The 19238-nt window shown below is 40.8% G+C and overlaps 1 non-coding gene across 1 annotated transcript; it reads right to left on the bottom strand.

Moving 5' to 3' along the window:
- Nucleotides 1-15974: 15974 nt before the first annotated feature.
- Nucleotides 15975-16082, bottom strand: LOC130978185 (small nucleolar RNA R71). The gene has a single exon (XR_009085842.1). It is a non-coding gene; the product is annotated as a small nucleolar RNA R71 (small nucleolar RNA).
- Between the last annotated feature and the right edge of the window lie 3156 nt (nucleotides 16083-19238).

Here is a 19238-nt window from a genome sequence, read left to right on the forward strand (position 1 = left end):
GTCACAGATCATCACCTTCATCAAGTTGAAGAACAAGTGATATCTTGGACAAAGAACAAGCGGAATTGAATAGAAGAACAATAGTAATTGCATTAATACTCGAGGTACAGCAGAGCTCCACACCTTAATCTATGGTGTGTAGAAACTCCACCGTTGAAAATACATAAGAACAAGGTCTAGGCATGGCCGAATGGCCAGCCTCCCCCAAAGAGGGTTTAATCATCAAAGCATGATCAAAAGATGAAAATACAATAGTAAAAGGTCCTACTTATAGAAAACTAGTAGCCTAAGGTTTACAAAGATGAGTAAATGACATAAAAATCCACTTCCGGGCCCACTTGGTGTGTGCTTGGGCTGAGCAAATGAAGCATTTTCGTGTAGAGACTCCTCTTGGAGTTAAACGCCAGCTTTTATGCCAGTTTGGGCGTTTAACTCCCATTTTGGTGCCAGTTCCGGCGTTTAACGCTGGAATTTCTTGAGGTAACTTTGAACGCCGGTTTGGGCCATCAAATCTTGGGCAAAGTATGGACTATCATATATTGCTGGAAAGCCCAGGATGTCTACTTTCCAACGCCGTTGAGAGCGCGCTAATTGGGCTTCTGTAGCTCCAGAAAATCTACTTCGAGTGCAGGGAGGTCAGAATCCAACAGCATCTGCAGTCCTTTTGAGTCTCTGGATCAGATTTTTGCTCAGATCCCTCAATTTCAGCCAGAAAATACCTGAAATCACAGAAAAACACACAAACTCATAGTAAAGTCCAGAAAAGTGAATTTTAACTAAAAACTAATAAAAATATACTAAGAACTCAACTAAAACTACCAAAAACATACTAAAAACAATGCCAAAAAGCGTACAAATTATCCGCTCATCACATGTCCTCATGCTAAAAGAAATCAAAAGACCAAGGAATCATAAGAGAATGGGATCTTATGAGATACAATCTACCTATATGAATGCAACTAATGTGAATGCTTCTACCTACTTGGTCAAGAGTGAATCAATATCCTAAGAACATTTATGAGCAAATAGGGCAAAATGATAAATCAATACATGAACTCTACGAATCCAAAAATCAAAGTGAAGTGTGCATAACTTGCATGAAGAAAGTTCATAAAAGCCAGGAACAAGGAATTAAGCCTCAAACCCTCACCGGAAGTGTTTGCACTCTAGTCGCTCAGTGTGTAGGGTTGACCACTCAATTCCCCTCTACTCATACTTTCTAAATTTTTTTCATCCTCTAACAATCAACAATTATTATGTGCATGCATACATATATCATGAGATCTTTTCTTAGGTTGTAATGGGGCTAGGGTAAAGGTATAGATGCATATGGTTGAGTAAGCTTGAAATTTGAATTTTTGACTAACCTAAGCTTTCTCCTAACCTATGACAATCTATTCAAATCTAATATGACATCTAGCTACCCATGATGTCCACTTGTTCACATACTCATGCTTTTTCTTTAATTCACATTCCTATGCATTCATATTATTACTTTGCTTTCGGGCATTTTTGTCCCTTTTTTACTGAACTTTTTTTTTTCATATGTCTTTTTTTTTCTTTTTGCTTTTTCTCTTTTGGTGGACTATATACAATGGTTCCAATGCATATGGCTTAAGTATTTGATGCATGAATACATACCCAAATCCCAATATCTTTAATGAAATACAAAATATACTGTTACCTCAACCAATGTCCCATGTTTTTCCACACTTGAATGACACACACTCACTATCCTAAACTAATCAAAGATTCAAATAAAGGACATTTATGATTTTCCGCTTAAAGGCTTGTAATGTGCTAAAATTAAGAATAAAAGGGGTTAAAATAAGCTCAAAGTTGGCTAACAATGGTTGTTGTAAGGTAAGGCTATTTGGGTAAGTCGCTAAGTGAAATGATGGCCTCAATCATATACATGCATTCATACACACAATAATGGATATATAGAGTCAAATAAATCAAGGATTGCAATCATAAAAGGAGAACAATGCACACAAGAGTAGAAATAAGTGGTTATATGATGTAACCACGCAATTGGGCTCAAAACTCACATGTGTTCTTAGCTCAAAAACCATGTCCCAAAATACATTCTTCAAGAAAGTTTAACACCAAAAATTTTTCAAATTGGTAGGGTGCCCTAAAAATAGTTTCTTGGAAAATAAGTCATCACCCTAACCAAGTAGTCCTAGCAAGAAACAACTATCATGCAAAAAGTGTTAAAAAGCAAAAACTACTCATGCAATATATCCTAATTAACAAAAGAAAATCAAAGTTATGGGTGTTACCTACGGAGATCGGTCAAACGACCTCCCCACACCTAAGAATTAGCACGGTCCTCCGTGCTATTGATAAGGCGCAAGGGGCGATCGGGTCCAGAACTTCCACCATCCCTTTCATGAATGCTATCTTTACTTAAGTTCGAAGTGGATGTGGAGATCTCTGGCTACTCCATAGGTGGGGTCACAAAACTCAAAAGCTACTTCACATAAGCAAATTGGTGTTGGTTCCACCGTTCATATCGGTCCATCTTCTTATGGAGATCTACAAGCAGTTGGTGGGACGATTGCGGTGGTGCTGATGAAGTGGAAGGGATGTCGGAGGGGATAGCTATGTCAAGGTTTTCGGTCTCTGCCGGAGGCTTGAGATATTTTCCAGATGGGACGACATCGCCCATAGCCAGAATCATTGCTTTCCGGTCCTTAGCCTCCGGGGAAACACCAGCAGCAACAACAAATTTTGTCACCAGTACGGAAAACGGTAGGTTATCCTTGACGTGAACACGACCCATGGCTTGTCGGATGAGCAGAGGGAGGTTGATCGTCTTCTCTGTGAGTATGCACCACACAAGGAGGGATAGGTCTGTTGTGATCGACGACTCGTGAGTGCTTGGAAGCACGTAATGAGATAAGATCTAGGCCTAGGCTCGAGCCTCTACAGTGAGATAACGCGCATGAATGCTCTTAGGCTGGGGCCCGAGTCTCCATTGGGTCCAAAATGTTTTTGGTTTGGCAATTACGCGAAAGATAGCATCCCAATCGAAACCGTATGTGCCGCACTGCGAAAGGACCTCTTGGTAACCGTCTACCCTATCCGCCACTGGTAAGACCTTGAGTACACCTTGAATAGCTTCTTTCAAAACGGGGACTCGCTTCCAACGCATAAAAACTGATTCAAGAGAAGGTGAGTGGTAGTTGGAGTAGAACTCCACCACCCAAGAAAGATTGGCTTCCTGCGGTTGGCGCATGAGAAATCCCTATTGTCGCCGCTCAAAGCGGGGTATCACAAACTGAACAATATGCGCCGGAGGGGTGAGAAGAGGTTCAGAATGATAATTTCTTTCAATCATAACGGGGAACATGAGCTCACAATAGCGGTTGGAAAACCTAGTGGAATCCCTTGCAAGGTTGTCCTTCTTTTGCTCATCAATATTGATGATGCTCTTTGCTCTCTTGGGGAGTGGCTTAGCCTTTGGTGCTTAGTGCGCCTTGGTGGTGGATCCTTGAGGTGTCCTTTTGGTAAGCGGCTTCTTCGATGCCTTTTTCTTGCCCTTTTTGATGGCCATCCTGAAAAAGAAAGGAAAAGAGAAGACATTAAACTCAAAGAAACACTTTAATAGTAACATGCAAGTGAGAATAATGCCACAAAAGAATAGGTGTCTTGAGGACATGACAGCTGCAACATGCAAGTAAGACAACAATGGAACATAGGGCAAGTCACCTAGCATGAGATGAAAGAGTGAGATAAGCATGCAAGTTATTGGCATGAGAGGCATAAGCTCAAGCATCAATAACAAGACAAAGTAGCATATGCAAGAAGGGCAATAAGCACAATAAAGTCATACACATAGTCTAATTCCATCACACTGAAGCATACAATTGAAGTGAGGTGGAATTAGAGAAAGTGAAAACACTAGTCTTGCAAAATGCCACAAAGAATCAAGTCATAGATAATGAGCATGTGAATGGGAAATATAAGGAACAATAGCTCAATGCACATAAGAACAAGCAACTGTAATGAGAAAGGGCGCCAAGTTGAAAGCATAGTGTCAAATTTGAATCAAGAACTCATTGGTGCCTTTCAACAAACACTTGGTGTGCAACTTTCAAACAACAAGCCAATTGAGGAAATTCAACAGCACCCTCAAAATGTATTACCAATCATCATACAACACCATATATCACAAAGAAGTCAAAACATATCAAGATAACCCATCAATGCAAGAGATAACTCCAACCTCAACACCCATGGAAAATAGAAAAAGAAAGCAAGCAAATAACAAGAATGGATTAATAAAAATCTAACTAAGAAGAGATGCAATACAATGCAAATAATGAGAGTAAAATTGAAACAAAACAAAGAAAGGGAAGACGAGTAAAACCTTGAGATGAGGAAGAAGGTGAGGTGGAGTGTAAGTGAAGAAAGGAGAAGATAAATGGAAGAAAGAGAGGAGAGAGAATGTGGGACCGCCGGAGGTGGTGGTCGCCGGTGGTAGTGGGCGGATATAAGGAGGTAAGAGGGCGTGAAGAAGTGAAGATGGAAGATAGAATAGCAGAAGAAGAAAGAAGAAAGAAATGAAAAACAGGGTGCGCTGTATTATTGTTGCGTCGCGTGGACGCGACACGTGCGCACCAACCATGCGTACACGTGGATGAGTAGAAAAGAATAGGGACGCATGAGCGTCACCCACGCGTATGCGTGGGCAGCAGAAGAGGGGAGGACGCGTGCATGTCATGGGATGCGCACGCATTGGAACAATTGTGCGAGTAGCACAAAGTCAGCATGAATCTCACACAACTCTCTGGTTTAAGTACCAAGAGTTGGCTTTAGGGACATCGACGCGTACGCATCATGCGATGTGCACGCGTGGATGGTCAGAAAGCAGAATGACGCGTAAGCGTCACCCATTCTTACGCGTGTGAAGGAGTTGTGCTCCCAGCACAATGGTCGCGCGATGTTCGTGCAACTCTCGGGAAAATTGTACCAAGAGGTGAAATTGTGCGATCGACGCATGCGCGTCATCCACGCTTACATGCGTGAAATAGCGAGGGACGCATACGCGTCATAGGACGCGCACGCGTGAGAAGGGTCACGCGTGGGGCATAGTGTTGGCATACTTCTCGCACAACTCTCGGGTTTGTATACCAAGAATAGGAGAAATGTAATCGATGCGTACGCGTTTAGAATGTGTGCCTGTAGATAGCCCCTTTTTTTTCATAAACATAAAGAAATGCATTTTCAAATAATCTTGGCAGGCATTCAAGCTAAAAAGGTCAAAAACACTCAAAAATCCATGCAATACTCAAAATGAAGTGTTTTCTTCCACACTAAGAAACTAACCTAACCAAGATAAATGATAATCCTCATGAATATCATAACTAAGTCAAGCAAACTCAAGTCTATCTAAACAAACTCTAGAACTAAGCAATCACAAAATTAGCAAAGAGTTCAAGAACTGTATACAAAAGATACAAACAGGAAGATATTACCATGGTGGGGTGTCTCCCACCTAACACTTTTCTTTAACGTCCTTAAGTTGGACGGTCATGAGCTTATATCTCTTCGCCTTCGGGTACATCCTCAAGGAGGAACACCTCAACCTCTTTTTTGCTTTTCATCTTCTCTCCATAGTATAACTTCAGACGATGACCATTAACTTTGAAGATTGTGGGGCTTGAAGGATGACTTAAGTGATATACCCCATATGGCTCCGCCTTCTCCACTCTATAAGGTCCTTCCCACCTTGATCTTATCTTTCCTGGCATTAATCTCAATCTAGAATTATAGAGAAAGACAAGATTTCCAGCTCTAAATTCTCTTCTTCTGATATTCTTATCATGCACCGCTTTCATTCTTTTCTTGTAGAGCTTCGAACTCTCATAAGCTTCCAATCTTAGACACTCCAATTCCACCAGCTATAACTTCCTTTCGATTCTGCCCCCGAAACCTGAGTTGCATTATTTGATGGCCCAATACGCCTTGTGCTGGATCTCCACCAGTAGATGGCAAACTTTGCCATGGACCAACTGAAACAGGCTCATGCCAATTGGCATCTTGTAAGCCGTTCGGTAGGCCCATAGCGCATCAGTGAGCTTAGCACTCCAGTCCCTCCTATGAGACTTCACAATCTTTTCTAATATGCGCTTGATCTCTTGGTTGGAAACCTCGGCTTGGCCATTCGTTTAGGGATGGTAGGCCGTGGCCACTTTGTGGATGATACCATACTTCTTCATTAGCCCTATCATTCTCTTGTTGCAAAAATAAGAGCCTTGATCACTCACAATTGCTCGTGGTGATCCAAAGCAACAAATTATGTTATTCCGAACAAATGAAAGAACCACATTAGCATCATCCGCCCAGGTGGGAATCGCTTCCACCTATTTAGAAACATAATCAACAGATAGCAGAATATAGAGGAAACCATTAGAGTTTGGGAAAGGCCCCATGAAATCAATACCCCAAACATAAAAAATCTCGCAAAATAACATAGTTTGTTGGGGTATTTCATCCTTCTTGGAGATATTTCCAAATCTAAGGCATTGTGGGCAAGAATTACAAAAGAGAGAAGCATCTTTGAAGAGTGTTGGCCACTAAAATCCACAATCTAGAATCTTTCTCGCAGTCCTCTGAGGTCCAAAATGGTCACCTCCCTCAGAGGAGTGGCAAGCTTCCAAGATAGACTGAAATTCAGATTGTGGGATGCATCTCCTAATTATTTGATCTACACCACATCTCCATAGGTATGGGTCATCTCATATATAATATTTGGATTCGCTTTTAAGCTTATCCTTTTGATGTTTGGAGAAATTGGGAGGAAAGGTGCAAGCAACCAAGTAATTGGTAATAGATGCATACCAAGGGATCATTTCGGATATCGCTTGCAAGCCCTCAAGGGAAAATGCATCATTGATAGGAGTGGGATCGCCCTTTGTATGTTCAAGGCGACTCAAGTGGTCCGCCACTAGATTTTGTGAACCACTCATATCTTTGATTTCTAGGTCAAACTCTTGCAAGAGCAACACCCATCTTATCAACCTTGGTTTAGACTCTTTCTTGGCCAACAAATATTTTAATGCCGCATTATCCGAATATACTACCACCCTTGAGTCAAGTAAATAAACCTAGAATTTGTCCAAGGCAAACACAATAGCCAACAATTCCTTCTCAGTGGTAGTATAATTGGATTAGGCTCCATCCAAAGTTTTAGAGGCATAGGCAATGACATAAGGATTTTTACCTTCGCGCTGAGCTAGCACCGCTCTCACCACATAGTTTAATGCATCACACATTATCTCGAATGACCGACTCCAGTCAGGACCTCTTACAATGGGAGCTTGGGTCAAAGCAATTTTGAGCTTGTCAAATGCCTCCATGCATTTTTCACTTAGATAAAATTCAACATCCTTGTGCAACAACCGAGAAAGAGGTAGTGCCACCTTACTAAAGTCCTTAATAAATCACCGGTAAAAACCTGCATGGCCAAGGAACTCACAGACTTTCCTCATAGAAGATGGGTAAGGCAAGCTAGAAATAACATTGACCTTTTTCGGATCCACCGAAATACCATTATTAGAGACAATGTGTCCTAAAACAATACCTTATCTAACCATAAAATGACATTTCTCAAAATTAAGAACAAAGTTTGATTTAGTACACCTCTCTAACACTTTTGCAAGGTTGTCTAAGCAAAGGTCAAAGGAGTCCCCATAGACACTAAAATCATCCATTAACACCACCATACAATGCTCAAGAAGATCAGCAAATAGACTCATCATACACCTTTGGAAAGTAGCCAGTGCATTACATAAGCCAAATGACATTCTCTTGTAGGCATAAGTTCCAAAGGGGCATGTAAAGGTAGTTTTCTCCTAATCTTCCGGAGTAATGTGGATTTGAAAATACCTAGAATGGCCATCTAAAAAACAGTAATAAGACTTACCAGACAATCGATCAAGCATTTGATCGATGAATGGCAATGGAAAGTGATCCTTCCTAGTGGCCATGTTCAAACGCCGATAGTCAATACACACCCTCCATGAGTTTTGCACTCTTGTAGCTACGAGCTCCCCACTCTCATTCTTGATTGTAGTAACACCGGACTTCTTTGGGACGACTTATACGGGGCTTACCCACTCATTATCCGAAATGGGATACATAATGTCTGCCTCCAATAACCAGGTCACCTCCTTCTTTACAACCTCTAGAATGGTAGGATTCAAATGCCTTTGAGGTTGTCGAATGGGTTTAGCTCATTCTTCTAGAAAGATTCGGTGTTCACACACTTGAGGGATTATGCCCACTAGGTCCGCCAAACTCCACCCTATAGCCTTTTTGTTTCTCCTCAAGATATGATGCAACTTCTCCTCTTGTTGAAAAGTGAGCTCCCTTGCAACCATTACCGGGAGCTTGTGATCTTCATCAAGATAGGCATATTTTAGGTGGGGAGGAAGTGGTTTCAACTCTACACTTTGTTTATGACTCGGCATTTGCTCATCCGGTAAGACCGGAGTGGGTAAGGTGTTCTCTTCACATTCGTAGGGGCTCTCTACACTTGGACTTTGAATCATACACTTTTCATCAAGACTAGCATTATGTACTTCAGCCACCACATTGTCAATCAAATCACACTAGAAAATTGAATGATCATCCGGCGGGTGTCTCACGGCTTCATCAAGACTAAAGCTCACAACTCTTCCATCAATCTCAAAAGAATAAGTACCCGAAAAAGCATCCAGTTTGAACCGAGAGGTCCTTAAGAATGGCCTCCCAAGCAGGATAGACAACGTTCTTTCGGATTCACTAGGCGGCATCTCAAGAATGTGGAAATCAATGGGAAAGACCAATCCCTTTATACTCACTAGCACGTCCTCCGCAATACCAACTACAGATATTATGCTCTTGTCCGCCAATACAAACCGAGATGCCGACCGTTTCAACGGTGGTAGCTTCAACAAATGATACACAGATAGAGGCATAATACTAACACAGGTACCAAGGTCACACATGCAATTTATGAATTGGACTCCATCTATGGTGCAAGTGACTAAGCAAGGGCCTGGATCAACACATTTTTTAGGTATTGCTCCCATCAAAGCCGAAATAGAGCTCCCCAATGGAATAGTTTCTAACTCATGAATTCTTTCCTTGTTCATACACAAATCCTTTAGAAACTTTGCATATTTAGGGACTTGGTGGATAGCATCAAAAAGAGGGATAGTTACCTCAACCTTTTTGAACATCTCCACCATTTTGGGATCAAGTTCTACACGCTTCTTAGTCTTCCTTGCCAATGTAGGAAATGGAATGGGAGTAACTTCTTCCAAGACATCTCCATCCTTAGAAACTCCATCTCTTTGTTGGTTGACCTCTTCTTCAACTACCTCATCTACCTCACCCTCTTCTTCAATTTCTTCTACCTTAGTCCCTATCCCCATCTTGAGTGACTTCCCTTGGGCTAGGTGCTTCGGGATTCCTCTCTTGCAATTTAGTTTCGGACCTCAAGGTAATGGCATTGATGCCACCCTTGAGGTTGGATAAAGGTTGAGAGGGTAGTGCACTAGAACTTGGAGCTTGAGTGGTGGAGGTCGAGGGTGGATCCATTCAGGCTAGAAGAGCTTGGATGGTAGAGGTAAGACCATTGATGTTAGAGTTGAGTGAAGATTGAAACTCTTTTTGTCCTTGAAGAATAGAACGGAGTGTCTCATCTTGGTTGGAGAAAGAGGAAGGATATGTGATTTGAGGGGTTTGTGGTTGGGTGAGTTAAGGTGGTTGCCTTTGGTAAAGCGTTTGGTAGGTTTGGTAGTTTCTTCCTTGGTTTAGTTGTTGGTAAGTGGGTTTTGTGGGTACCGATTTTGTTGGTGGTTGTTATTCCACCTTTGATTCCCTCCATTGTCCCGACTTCCTTGGTTGTAATTGTCTCGCCATCCTTGGTTGGAATTGTCTTGCCAACCATGATTATAGTTGCCTCCTTGTTGATGATACCCTTGTTTGGTAGAGTTATAATAAACATTAGTAGCCGCTAGGGTGTTATCTTCTTGGAGACTTGGACATTCATCTGTGTAATGGGAGTAACAAGAGCAATTTTTGTACACTCTTTGGGGAACCAATTGTTGACTTTGTTGTTGTTGAGGAGGTTGAGGTTGTGGTTGATTAAGTTGGAGTTGCGTTAGAATACTTGTCATCTCACCCAAGATTTAGGTAAGGATGGCGGTCTCACCACTAGAGAAAACTTCATTTATGGCTCTAGGATGATTGTTCCTTTGTCTAGCATGTAGGGTGGACTCTGCCAAATCGGTGATCAATTGCCATACTTCTTCCGCGGTTCTATATTTTTTCAAGGAACCATTGCTTGAGGCATCCAAGAGGATCTTGTCTTAAGGCTTCATTCCTTGGCAAAAATAGCTAATCAACACTAGAGTGTCAATCATGTGGTTGGGGCATGAGTCAAGAAGCTTTCGGAACTGCTTCCAATACTCGTATAGAGTTTCCAATTCACCTTGGACAATGCATGAGATTTCTTTCCGTAATATATCTGTCACTTCCACAGGAAAGAATGTCTAAGAACTCCCTTTTAAGCAAATCCCAATCGCAAACAACCTCATTAGACAAAGTATAGAATCACTCCTTGGCTCTTCCTTCAAGAGAGAAAGGAAAAGCGTACAACTAAACTGCGACCTCACTGGAGCCTTCACGCCTAGTAGTAGAGCACACACTTTGGAAGTCCCTAAGGTGTCTAATAGGATCTTGAGCGGGAAGTCCTTGGTACTTGGGAAGAAGATTAATCAAAGCGGTTTTGAGCTCAAAATTAGCATTCAATTCTGGATGACGCACTTGAGCTGGTTGAAGAACAAAATCTGGAGCACCCGCTTCCTTAAGAGTAATTCACCTTGCAGTGGCCATAGTGTCTGTACCTAGATCAATGGAAGAGCTATTAGTAGTATCGATGGAAGAGTAAACAGTGCCATCTTCAAATGACGATTCAGAATCAACCTCGGATATGGTTGGTGAATTGGTAAAAACCCTTTCACCACCTTCAAAGGCCAACCGTTTCCGAGCTTGCCTAATATGAAGCAAAGTTCTTTCAATGTCAGGATCAAATGTAGCTAAGCTCAGATCTAGTAAAGAATGCATAATTCAATGAAGAAATTATAGAGCTCATGACAACAAAGTGAACTAAACAAAGACTAATCCTAACTAACAATTGAACTAACACACAATCAAGGAAAATGCAAGTATGCACATATCAACATATTTACACTAACCAACAACATGGCACTCATGTGCAACTCCCCGGCAACGGCGCCAAAATTTGATGCGAAGGTTTTTGTGTCTGTAAAGAAATTACCAATAAAATCTCGTCGTGAGTATAGTCTAAACCAACACGCAATCCTCACGTCAAATTTAGAAAATGTGTCACCACAATTCAAATCAATAACCGGGAGTAGGATCCCGAGTCGTTCTCCCTAGGAGTTGCTCTAAGATGCACATCATTGGTTAGGAGTTCTCTTGGTGTTTTGGAGTTGAGTACAAGAAAAGTAAATGAGCATGAATTGAAACAATGAGCAATTAGCAATTGGAACAAAATATCAAAAAACCAAGCTAATAGAGGTGCACTACAAGAAAAAGCAATTTTTGTAACAAAAAAATTTGTTACAAAAAATCGAAATTTTGAAACAAAAGGATTTTGTAACAAAAAAAAGGGCCGTTGTAGTATGTCCCGTTACAAAAAGTTTTTGTAACAAAAAATGGAATTGTTACAATTCAAAGTAATATTTTGTAACAAATTTTTTTGATACAAAAAACTAAAAGTCATTACAAAAGTGATAACAAATTTTGATCTTCAAAATATTTTTCGTAACAATTTAAACTTTTGTGTCATAATATTTTGTTACAAAATACTACTTACTTTTGTAACTTTTTTATTCTTAGTTACAAAAATAGAAAATTCATTTTAAAATATTTAATTAAATAATTGATATATCAATTAATTTTCTAAACACGCTAACTTAACATTTATATAATACATAATCATATAGATAATTAGAATATCTTACATGTCATTGATGAGCGGATAATTTGTACGCTTTTTGGCATTGTTTTTAGTATGTTTTTGGTAGTTTTAGTTGAGTTATTAGTATATTTTTATTAGTTTTTAGTTAAAATTCACTTTTCTGGACTTTACTATGAGTTTGTGTATTTTTCTGTGATTTCAGGTATTTTCTGGCTGAAATTGAGGGATCTGAGCAAAAATCTGATCCAGAGACTCAAAAGGACTGCAGATGCTGCTGGATTCTGACCTCCCTGCACTCGAAGTGGATTTTCTGGAGCTACAGAAGCCCAATTGGCGCGCTCTTAACGGCGTTGGAAAGTAGACATCCTGGGCTTTCCAGCAATATATGATAGTCCATACTTTGCCCAAGATTTGATGGCCCAAACCGGCGTTCAAAGTCACCTCAAGAAATTCCAGCGTTAAACGCCGGAACTGGCACCTAAATGGGAGTTAAACGCCCAAACTGGCGTAAAAGCTGGCGTTTAACTCCAAGGAGAGTCTCTACACGAAAATGCTTCATTGCTCAGCCCAAGCACACACCAAGTGGGCCCGGAAGTGGATTTTTATGTCATTTACTCATCTTTGTACACCTTAGGCTACTAGTTATCTATAAGTAGGACCTTTTACTATTGTAATAGAAGACTTTGGTAGCTATCTTCGTTTTATGCTATCTTAGATCAATTGGGAGGCTGGCCATTCGGCCATGCCTAGACCTTGTTCTTATGTATTTTCAACGGTGGAGTTTCTACACACCATAGATTAAGGTGTGGAGCTCTGCTGTACCTCGAGTATTAATGCAATTACTATTGTTCTTCTATTCAATTCCGCTTGTTCTTTGTCCAAGATATCACTTGTTCTTCAACTTGATGAAGGTGATGATTGACGCCCATCATCATTCTCACCCATGAACAAAATGACTGACAACCACTCTTGTTCTACAAGCATTCGAGGCTTAGTGAATATCTCTTGGATTTCTGATTGCACGATGCATGGTTGATCGCCTGACAACCGAGTGCTCGCCTGACAAACGAGCCAGCCATTCCGTGAGATCAGAGTCTTCGTGGTATAGGCGAGAACTGATGGCGGCATTCAAGAGAATCCGGAAGGTCTCACCTTGTCTGTGGTATTCTGAGTAGGATTCAATGATTGAATGACTGTGACGTGCTTCAAACTCCTAGCAGGCTAGGGCGTTAGTGACAGACGCAAAAGTATCAATGGATATTATTCCGGCCTGAACGAGAACCGACAGATGATTAGCCTATGCTGTGACAGAGCATCAGGGACGTATTTTCACTGAGAGGATGGGAGGTAGCTGCTGACAACAGTGAAACCCTACACAAGCTTGCCATGGAAAGGAGTAAGAAGGATTAGATGAAGGCAGTAGGAAAGCAGAGAGACGGAAGGGAAGGCATCTTCATGCGCTTGTCTGAAGCTCTTACACCAATGATATACATAAGTATCTCTATCTTTATCTTTATGTTTTATTCGTTTATCACCATACCCATTTGAGTCTGCCTGACTGAGATTTACAAGATGACCATAGCTTGCTTCATACCACCAATCTCCGTGGGATCGACCCTTACTCGCGTAAGGTTTATTACTTGGACGACCCAGTGCACTTGCTGGTTAGTTGTGCGAAGTTGTGTTTATGCCATGGTATTGAGCACCAAGTCTTTGGAGCCATTACTAGGGATTGTTTATGTTTTGAAAAGTATTGATCACAATTTCGTGCACCAAGTTTTTGGCGCCGTTGCCGGGGATTGTTCTTGTGTATGGACAACTGACGGTTCATCTTGTTGCTTAGATTAGGCATTTATTTTTTTTTTCGAAATTCTTGAAGGTGAATTCTAGAGTTTCATGATGATTTGTTGAAATCTGGCTGGCTGAAAAGCCATGTCTAATCTTATTGGACCGAGGTTTCAACTGATCATCACAATAGCTTGTTGATCTCTATCAATCTTGCTTTTGGAGCAGTGATTTGCTAAGGCTTGGCTGGCCATTGGCCATGTCTAGTGTTTTGGACCGAAGCTTTCTTTGAAAGCTTGGCTGGCTGTGAAGCCATGTCTAATTCCTGGACCGGAGTCTTAGACTAGCATTGCACTGATTCCTGGAATTCTCATTAAGAATTTTGATATTTTTTCCTACTTAATTTTCGAAAAATACAAAAAAATCACAAAATCATAAAAACCAAAAATATTTGATGTTTCTTGCTTAAGTTTAGTGTCTCATCTTAAGTTTGGTGTCAATAGCATGCATTCATTCATGTGTCTTAAGGACCTTCAAGTAATTCTTGATGATTTCTTACTCTGATCTTTGAATTCTTTTGACTTGAGTGTTTATGTGTCTCATATAGTGTCAGTAGTATACAAACTGCTAAGTTTGGTGTCTTGCATGCATTGTTATTTGATTCTTGTTGCATTTTGATTATTAAAAAATTCCAAAAATATTTTTAATTTGTGTCTTCTCAAGTCAATAATACAAGGAATTGAAGATTCAGAACATACTGCAGAGGAATTATACAGAAAAAGCTGGGCATTCAAAAATGCCCAGTGAAGAAGGCAGACTGGCGTTTAAACGCCAGCCAGGGTACCTGGTTGGGCGTTTAACGCCCAAAAAGGGTGCATTTTGGGCGTTAAACGCCAGAATGGATACCATTCTGGGCGTTTAACGCCAGGATGGTGCTAGGGGGAGAATTTTGTTTTCAAATCAATTTTTTTTCAAGTTTTCAAAGTTTTTCAAAATCAAATCTTTTTCAAATCATATCTTTTCAATCAAATGTTTTCAAAATCAATTTCTTTCCTTTTTCAAAGATACTTACTAACAATTAATGATTTGATTGAACATTTTTTGCCTTTTCTGTTGAGGAAGGTTTTATGTTTGAATCATATCTTTTCTTGTTAGGCAAGTCACTAATTTTTAAAAATCAAATCTTTTTCTTTTAAAATTGTTTTCAAAACATATCTTTTAAAATTGTTTTCAAATCATATCTTCTCAATTACATCTCTTTAAAACTAATCATATCTTCTTAACCTCATCTTTTTCAAAATAGTTTTTCAATCAAATCTTTCTAAATTCTAATTTCTAAATCTTTTTTCAAAAATCACTTGATTTCTTTTCCACTCTTATTTTAGAAAATCAATTAAGTGTTTTTCAAAAATGTTTTCAAAATCTTCTAATTAATTTTCGAAAATTACTCCCCTCCTTCTCACATCCTTCTATTTATGGAGTACCACTCTTTCTCAATGCACAATTCGAACCTTATCTAATTAAAGTTCGAATTCTTCTTCTCCTTCTTCTTTCTATTTCTCTTTTCCTCTGACACCTCAAGGAATCTCTATACTGTGACATAGAGGATTCCACATTTTCTTGTTCTCTTCTCTTTCATATGAGCAGGAGCAGAGACAAAGGCATTCTTGTTGAAGCTGATCCTGAACCCGAAAGGACCTTGAAGAGAAAGCTAAAAGAAGCCAAAGCACAACTCTCTTTAGAGGACCTGACCGAATTCTTCAAAGAAAAAGAAGACATGGCAGCCGAAAACAACAACAATGCCAACAATGCAAGGAAGGTGCTGGGTGACTTTACTGCACCTACTCCCGATTTCTATGGGAGAAGCATCTCTATCCCTGCCATTGGAGCAAACAACTTTGAGCTTAAACCTCAACTAGTTTCTCTAATGCAACAGAATTGCAAGTTCCATGGACTTCCAATGGAAGATCCTCATCAGTTCTTAGCTGAATTCTTGCAAATCTGTGACACAGTCAAGACTAATGGGGTAGACCCTGAGGTCTATAGACTGATGCTATTCCCTTTTGCTGTAAGAGACAGAGCTAGAATATGGTTGGACTCTCAACCTAAAGAAAGCCTGGACTCTTGGGAAAAGCTAGTCAATGCCTTCTTGGCAAAGTTCTTTCCACCACAAAGATGGAGTAAGCTTAGAGTGGAAGTCCAAACCTTCAGACAGAAGGATGGAGAATCCCTCTATGAAGCTTGGGAAAGATACAAACAATTAATCAGAAGATGTCCCTCAGACATGCTTTCTAAATGGAGCATTATAGGTATCTTCTATGATGGTCTCTCTGAACTATCCAAGATGTCTTTGGATAGCTCTGCTGGAGGATCTCTTCATTTGAAGAAGACGCCTACAGAAGCTCAAGAGCTAATTGAAATGGTTGCAAATAACCAATTCATGTACACTTCTGAAAGGAATCCTGTGAATAATGGGACTAGTCAGAAGAAAGGAGTTCTTGAGATTGACACTCTGAATGCCATACTGGCTCAGAACAAGATATTGACTCAACAAGTCAATTTGATTTCTCAAAGTCTGTCTGGAATGCAAAATGCACCAAGCAGTACTAAGGATGCTTCATCTGAGGAAGAAGCTTATGATCCTGAGAACCCTTCAATGGAAGAGGTGAATTACCTAGGAGAACCCTATGGAAACACTTATAATTCTTCATGGAGAAATCACCCAAATTTCTCATGGAAGAATCAAGAGAGACCTCAACAAGGTTTCAATAACAATAATGGTGGAAGAAACAGGCTTGGCAATAACAAGCCTTTTCCATCATCTTCTCAGCAACAAACAGAGAGTTCTAAGCAGAATACCTCTGACTTAGCAACAATGGTCTCTGATCTAATCAAAACCACTCAAAGTTTCATGAATGAAACAAGGTCCTCCATCAGAAATTTGGAAGGACAAGTGGGACAGCTGAGCAAGAAAATTACTGAACTCCCTCCTAGTACTCTCCCAAGTAATACAGAAGAAAATCCAAAAGGAGAGTGCAAAGCCATAAACATGGCCGAATTTGGAGAGGAAAGAAAGGAAGTGGACGCCACTGAGGAAGGCCTCAATGGGCGTGCACCAACCTCCACTGAGTTCCCCAATGAGGAACCATGGGAATCTGAGGCTCAAGATGAGACCATAGAGATTCCATTGGACTTACTTCTGTCTTTCATGAGCTCTGATGAGTATTCTTCCTCTGAAGAGGATGAGTATGTCACTGAAAAGCAAGTTGCTAAATACCTTGGAGCAATCATGAAGCTAAATGACAAGTTATTTGAAAATGAGACTTGGGAGAATGAACCTCCTTTGCTCACCAAAGAATTGGATGACTTGTCTAGGCAGGAATTACCTCAAAAGAGACAAGATCCTGGGAAGTTTTCAATACCTTGTACCATAGGCACCATGACCTTCAAGAAGGCCTTGTGTGACTTAGGGTCAAGTGTAAACCTCATGCCTCTCTCTGTAATGGAGAAGCTAGGGATCTTTGAGGTACAAGCTGCAAGAATCTCATTGGAGATGGCAGACAACTCAAGAAAACAAGCTCATGGACTTGTAGAGAATGTTTTGGTAAAAGTTGAAGGCCATTACATCCCTACTGATTTCATAGTCCTAGAGACTGGGAAGTGCATGGATGAATCCATCATCCTTGGCAGACCCTTCCTAGCCACAGCAAAGGCTATGATTGATGTTGATAGAGGTGAACTAATCATTCAAGTGAATGAAGAATCCTTTGTGTTTAAGGCTCAAGGATATCCCTCTGTCACCATGGAGATGAAGCTTGAAGAGCTTCCCTCAAATCAGAGACAAATAGAGCCCCCAAAGTCAAACTCTAAGTTTGGTGTTGGGAGGCCACAACCAAACTCTAAGTTTGGTGTTGAACCCCCACATTCAAACTCTAAGTTTGGTGTTGGGAGGTTCCCACATTGCTCTGATCATTTGTAAGGCTCATTGAGAGCCCTCTGTCAAGCTACTGACATTAAAGAAGTGCTTGTTGGGAGGCAACCCAATGATTATATCTTATATATTTTCTTTTGTTATTTTATGTTTTTTTTTTGTAGGTTGATGATCATAAGAAGTCACAAAATCAATGAAAAAAGCAAAAACAAAATGAAAAACAGGAAGAAAAACAGCACACCCTGGAGGAAGATGCTGCTGGCGTTCAAACGCCAGTGAGCTTAGCAGTTGGGCGTTTAACGCCCAGTCTGGCACCATTCTGGGCGTTTAACGCCAGAAAGGGGCACCAGACTGGCGTTAAACGCCAGAAAAGGGCTAAAACCTGGCGTTAAACGCCAGGAATGGGCACCAGCCCGGCGTTTAACGCCAAAAATGGCTCAAAACGTGGATTTTGATGCCATTTGGTGCAGGGATGACTTTTCCTTGACACCACAGGATCTGTGGACCCCACAGGACCCCACCACCACTCTCTCTCTTCTTCCCCCATTCACCAATCACCTCAATACCTCTTCCCCAAAAACCCTTCACCTATCAAATCCCATCTTTCTCTTCACCACTCACATCCATCCTTCATAAATCCCCACCAACCTCACCCTTCAAATTTAAACCACTTTCCCTCCCAAACCCACCCATACATGGCCGAACTCCTTCTCCCCTCTCTCCTATAAATACCCTTCTTCCCTTCTTCATTTTCACACAACCTAAACACCACTTCCCCCCCTATTTGGCCGAATACACCACCATCTCCCTCTCCCTCATTTCTTCTTCTTCTACTCTCTTCTTTCTTCTTTTGCTCGAGGACGAGCAAACATTTTAAGTTTGGTGTGGTAAAAGCGTTGCTTTTTCGTTTTTCCATAACCATTATGGCATCCAAGGCCGGAGAAACCTCTAAAAGAGGAAAGGGAAGGCAAAAGCTTCCACATCCGAGTCATGGGAGATGGATAGATTCATCTCAAGGGTGCATCAAGACCACTTCTATGAAGTTGTGGCCTTGAAGAAGGTGATCCCCGAGGTCCCCTTTTCACTCAAAAAGGGTGAATATCCGGAGAACCGCCATGAGATCCGAAAAAGAGGTTGGGAAGTACTTACCAACCCCATTCAACAAGTCGGAATCTTGATGGTTCAAGAGTTCTATGCCAATGCATGGATCACCAAGAACCATGATCAAAGTGTGAACCCGGATCCAAAGAATTATCTTACTATGGTTCGGGGGAAATACTTGGATTTTAGTCCGGAAAGTGTAAGGTTGGCGTTCAACTTGCCTATGATGCAAGGAGATGAACATCCTTACACTAGAAGGGTCAACTTTGATCAAAGGTTAGACCAAGTCCTCACAGTTATATGTGAAGAGGGCGCACAATGGAAGAGAGATTCAAGAGGCAAGCCGGTCCAATTGAGAAGGCATGACCTCAAGCCCGTGGCTAGAGGATGGTTAGAGTTCATTCAACGCTCAAT

Source organism: Arachis stenosperma, chromosome 4 (genome assembly GCF_014773155.1).
Source record: "Arachis stenosperma cultivar V10309 chromosome 4, arast.V10309.gnm1.PFL2, whole genome shotgun sequence".
Classification (NCBI taxonomy): domain Eukaryota; kingdom Viridiplantae; phylum Streptophyta; class Magnoliopsida; order Fabales; family Fabaceae; genus Arachis; species Arachis stenosperma.